This window comes from Cannabis sativa, chromosome 4, assembly GCF_029168945.1.
Source record: "Cannabis sativa cultivar Pink pepper isolate KNU-18-1 chromosome 4, ASM2916894v1, whole genome shotgun sequence".
NCBI lineage: Eukaryota > Viridiplantae > Streptophyta > Magnoliopsida > Rosales > Cannabaceae > Cannabis > Cannabis sativa.
In genome coordinates this window covers 74,508,156-74,514,155 of record NC_083604.1, presented here as the reverse complement: position 1 = coordinate 74,514,155, position 6,000 = coordinate 74,508,156, and the positions used below count along the sequence as shown (strand labels likewise).

Sequence of the window (6,000 nt, the reverse complement as noted above, 5' to 3'; positions counted from 1 at the left end):
ATGAATTTTAATATATTAAAGACCCCGTTGGTGAGCCAGGGGCATTTTGGTAATTATGACCCGAGAAGGGTAAAATGATGAAATTCATTTGATTACGTGCTTAATGGAACTATATTATTATATAGTATACCTGTGTTGTCTTTTCAGGTGTGTTCTGACAGGTTAGCGCGGTATAGTCACAACCGGGAATTTCGGTAGCCAGGGTTCGGGCCCGAAATGTAAATTGGATTGATAATTTGGCATTTTATTTGATGAATGATAATCTGAAATTTATTTGAAATTAATTGAGCATGAAATGACTTATTTACCCTTGTGAGGGTGTAGATGTGAATAATAAGCCATGAGGGCATTTTGGTCATTTGACCCCTATTTACTATGTTTGATTAAAATTGATTTTTAATGAAATGAAATGCAAAATTCTGGTTTTACTTTCGCTCTTGGCCGACCCCCTCTCTCTCCCAAACCCTCTTATTATTTCAAAGTTGAATTTGAAGAAAAGCTTGGTTCTTAGCTTGTTTTGGAGCTTTGAAGTTGTGAATTCTTGAGCTTGGAGTTGAGGTAGATTCTTGCTAAGTTTATGTGAAATTTATGGTTGAATTCTTGCTGAAATTATTGTGGAAAAAGCATGCTTTAAGTTGTTTGATCTTGGTTTGCATGTTTAGGGAAATGGATGTTTAATCTTGATAATTTGTGTATTAATCTCTTGATTTGTGTTTGATTGGGCTTAGAGTACAATTCAAGGATGTTTTACATGCTTAATCTAATTTTTTTATCTATTGTTTTACTGCTGGAAATTGAATAAGTATGTGTTGGGTTAAAGTTCATGTTCTTGAACTTGGAGTTTTGCTAGTTGAAGCATGATTTGTGATTATTGTGCAATCTGAAATTATGGGGTTTATTGTTGGATTTTGATGCATAATTATGTGTTTTAGACCCTATAATATTTGCTAGCTGCTGTAAGTGGGTTAATTGTGAAATTGGTAGTGAAAAGCAAGCTTGAGTTCATGGAACTCAAGCTTGGTGCTTTAATGGCACTTTTTGATTTTTAGTGCAATTGTTGGGTTTAAGTTGTGGAATATGTTTATTATGACATATATTGATGCTCTGGAAAGTTTGGGAATGTTTGGGAATGATTTGAGTGAGTTTTGGGGGTTTAAAGATTGAGAAATTTCGTGTTCTCTGCCCAGACAACCGGAATTCCGGTTGGTTCATCCGGAATTCTGGTTGGAGTTCATCGGGAAATGCTGAAATTTGTTTTGGCCATAACTTTTGACTCGGGACTCCGTTTGGGACGTTCTTTATACCGTTGGAAAGCTCTTTTCGAGCTCTATATGATTATCTGTATTTGAAATGCCATGAATTTATTTTATGAATGTGAAATCAGGGGTTAACCCTATTTGTGAAAATCCCGGATTGTGTGTGACTAGGATTACCGGCACCTGGTCAGGAGCACCCGGGGATTTGGAATCTCTACTATTGCGGGACAACAGGTAAGACAGTGATTAGCACGTAGAGTATGCGCAGTGGCGCTTATGTTGAGAATGATATGCATGAATGTTAAGTAACCGGGATTAGGGTTATTACCCTAATAGGAACGGTCTAATAGCCTAGGGTTATTACCCTAGTGATATATGTGTATAAATGCCATGCCATGTTAATTGAAATGAGATTTAAGGATTATGTGCTCAAGGCATAATCAGGTTGGACTCGGTACTCATAACCGAGATGAACCGCTTCTAAGGCCTTAATGTATTTAGACGTGTGAGAGTAACACGTGGGTCTACGTCACGTAGATTTAATTAGATGTGTGAGCGCAACACATAGGTCTACGCCACGTAGACATAAATGGGCATGATGAAATAATCATCAGGTCTGTGCTATACAGACATATGTGAATGAGCATAATATATTTGTTATGATTTATACTGTCTTGCTGGGCTTGGCTCACGGGTGCTCTACTGTGCAGGAAAGGGTAAGGCATTAGCTGATCAGCCATGAGTTTCAGGAGCAGGGCGAAGAATGTACATGTTCATGCCACTTCAGACCAAGCGGGTTATGGGTCTAACAGTGTTGACTTTTGTATTCTGTTTTGCCGCTTAGGTCGGCTAGTAAGAAAGAACTTGTAATAAGTTTGTAAATATTTTTGGGATCCCAACTATTTTGAAAAGTTTTAAATATATTACAAGTTTATTTTCAGTCTGTTTAATATAAAAGTTTAAATTCTGCGCTATTTTAATTAGTAATCCCGGTTAGGGGATTAGGACTTTATAAGTATTTTGGGTAGCGTGCCTAATTATTTAGGGCGTTACAAAAGACCTCCATCACATTGGAAGAGGCTTGAGGAAGAAGGGTCTCGGGTTGTCATGGCTGTAGTGAATCACATTTGGACAACCTAAGAGCGGAGGAACAAGATTATATTTAGTTATATATATGCTATGTAATAAGTTTGGGGTGTGCCACCCCTTGAAAAAAATATATATGTATTTACAATTAAGTTTGGGGTGTGCCACCCCTTGAAAAAAAAAGAAAGAAAAAAAAAGAAAAAAAGAAAAAGAAAAAAAAAAGAGGAAAAGAAGAAAAAGGAAAAAAAATTAGTATATACATACTTATATAATTACATATACATATAACTTTTAATTTCCTACATTTACTAATGATATTGCTGTAGTGTGGTGATCTTTATTGCTGGTGCAAAGCAAGGAATGACAGAAAAAAGGGGCTGCTGCAATATGGTGTGAGCAAATTTGTATGTTGAAGCAGTAGGTCCCAGTACAGCATTGGATCAGCATCGCTTCAGCATTTTGAAGCAGAGACTCTAGTGGGGAAGAGTTCAAATCTTGAGGGAGTTTTCTTTTTTTCCTTAGTTAAATTGTTATTGCTGGTTGTGTTTGATTGTTTACTTAGTTTATTTTTATTGTTGTCTTTAGTTGTGTGAGTAATAAATATTATGTGGATTAGATGTGTATTAATCATGTAGTTTTGTCATGTTTGTTACGTTTTGTTTTAGCTTGCAAATGAGAAAAATACTGCTTGTATTTTCAGCTTGGTTTAGGGTAGCGCTCGATGATGAAAAATATCCATTTCCCTCCATTTGTGGAGTGCCTTGGTTTGTGTGTTGAAAATGCTAATTTTAAGTGTTATTTTTGTCCAAATGTGTAACACCCTAACTAATTTAGGCGTATTACGTGATTTTTAAACGTACTGTGCAGCTCGTTGCTAATCAACGAGGTTTATGGAAAAACGTGATTAATTAAAATTTTGCTTTTTAATTAAACTTATAAACCATATTATAAAAAGTCTCGGGATCCCGATTTATAAAAATATTTACAAACGTTTTTACTGTTTAACTTTTACATCAAAATAAAGTCGTCTAACGACATTTACAAAATCTCAGCCGTGCTGTCCCGAGGATCGTACGCTCCAGGCCTAACCGCCCCGACATGTACAATCCCATAAGCTCGCTCACGGTCCATCAACAACTGCCTTGCCTTTACCTACACATGCAACGTAAACTGTGAGTCGACAGACTCAGTAAGAAAAGCATAATAATATCATACATAAAACTGACTGCCGTGTCCAACACGATACTGAGTCCCGCTACTGCCATGTCCAACATGGTGCGAGCACTACCGCCATGTCCAACATGGTGCGAGTTTTGAACGTTCAGGGGACGGTACTATTGACACGTAACAACTCGATCGGTCGAGCCGGTCATACTCCGCCGCCGGTCATACTCCGGCTGTACCGACGTGTTACTATATCCTCTGATCGGTCGAACCGGTCATACTCCGGCCTTGGTCATACTCCAGCTGTACCGACGGGATACGTCAATAGCACGGAACCACCAACCAAGTGTCGGCTGATCGGTCAAGCCGGTCATACTCCATTGCTGGTCATACTCCGGCACTGTCACCGACGTGACGGGGTTGGAAGGTTCGAAGCCTAAATACATATCTAATGTAATCTAACAGGCTTCCTACATGCACGCTACACATGTAATCTACATATGCATCTTTGTTATACTAATCTTACCCGGATTCCGATTTCGGGTGTGCGGTCAACCCGACCGGAATCGAAGGCGAACGGCGGATTACGCTCCTAAACCATAAAAATCACAACGCTATAAGTGACACGCTAAATCACTTCCCGGGGACTAAAACTTGAAACTAAAAGTTTCCCTATCGATGAAAAGCATGGCAATACCCCTAAAAACCCAAAAACGAGGAAAACTAGGGTTCTGAAAAATCCCCCATCCGGAAGTCCGGTTGCCCAACCGGAATTCGGTTCGGGAAAATTTCGAACCCCATCCGAATTCCGGATGCTCAACCGGAATTCCGGTTCCTCGCGAGCAAGAACCAAAAATTCCCATATCTCGACCAATTTAACCCCAATTGATCCCAAACTTTCCAGACCTCCTCTATAGGTCCCAAATAACAAATCCAAGGCAACAAACCTACCCAGAAACCACACATACAAATTTTGCCATTGGAGCTCAAGCTTTGAGTTCCAAACTCAAGCTTGAGCAAACCACCTAAACAAGCATGCAAACCAACATAATTCAACATAACTAAGCATAATCTAACCTCTGCAAACTAACAAGAACAACAGCAACAACACAGAACATAAACACAACACTTTCCATCCAAAATTCATACTTTTTCATAAAAATAACAAAGCTTAGCTCAATCTAACTATCATGCTTTCAACATAGCTTAAATCCTATCAAAATAACATGCTTGAACTACACAAATCAACCACAAAATTACAGCAGCAACAACATCTAAAACAACATGCATGCATCATAATTTTTCACATAGTTTTTCAAGAAATTAAAGGAGAAAGGGTTAGAATCACCTACCACAATCAAGAGCTCACAATTAGGATGAATTTAGCTTAGAGAAATGAAGAAAAAACCCAGCTTTGCACCCCACAATACCCAGCCGAAAGTGAAGAGGAAAAGAGAGAGTTTTGTTGGAAAATTTTCTATTTTTTCTAAGTGTTGAGAAAATGAGGGAAATTAAAAGAAAATTGTCATATAACTAAACTTATTTCAGCCAACTCAAAATAACCAAATAATATTTAATTTCCATTTACAAAAATCACATAAGACAAAATATTAATGGGGCAAAAAGACCATTTTGCCCCTCCACCATAAAATCATGAAAATCATACTAAAGGGGTATTTTTGGGACATTCTAAATTCCGGCCATTCCCGACATTCCCAATGTCTAAAACCCGTCCCCAAAATACTAACATACTAAGTTGTGATTTCTGCGAGCCAAACGCCGCGTTCCAAATACGGACACGGAAATGCGAAATATAAAAGCTGGCGATAACATACACATGCATATCTGAATTCCATAATAAATTATTTAAATGGCTATAAATAATTTCTGATTAACATAAATAATCGCTAATTTCCAAATTAACTAAGCGGGCTTTACAACTATCCCCCCTTAAAAGGATTTCGTCCCCGAAATCTAACACGAATAACTACGGATATTGAGCTCGCATATCCGACTCAAGCTCCCGGTGGCTTCTTCCACCTTCTTGTTTCTCCGAGAGAACCTTGACCAACGCTATGGTCTTATTCCGAAGGACTTTATCCTTTCTATCCGGGATGCACCGGCCGTTCCTCATAGGACATATCCGATCGAAGCCGAAGGCTCTCATAATCGATTATATGAGAGGGGTGCGAAACGTATTTTCTCAACATTGAGACATGAAATACGTTGTGCATCACCGATAAAGCTGGAGGCAATGCTAACCGATATGCCACTTGACCTATCTTCTCGAGAATCTCGAATGGTCCTGTAAATCTAGGGCATAACTTGCCTCTTTTCCCGAAACGTTTAATCCCCTTCATCGGAGATACTCGCAAAAACACATGGTCCCCTACTCGGAACTCAACATCTCGACGTTTCGGATCTGCGTAACTCTTCCGTCCGCTCACGGGAGGCAAGCATTCTAGCTTTAATCTTCTCTATTGCCTCATTGGTC

At 38.8% G+C, this 6,000-nt stretch overlaps 1 long non-coding RNA gene across 1 annotated transcript; it reads left to right on the top strand.

The window, feature by feature from the left end:
* The first annotated feature begins 440 nt into the window (after positions 1-440).
* LOC133036565 (uncharacterized) lies at positions 441-2,196 on the top strand. Its single transcript, XR_009687166.1, has 3 exons — positions 441-558; positions 1,428-1,490; positions 1,967-2,196. It is a non-coding gene; the product is annotated as an uncharacterized LOC133036565 (long non-coding RNA).
* The last annotated feature ends 3,804 nt before the right edge of the window (positions 2,197-6,000 follow it).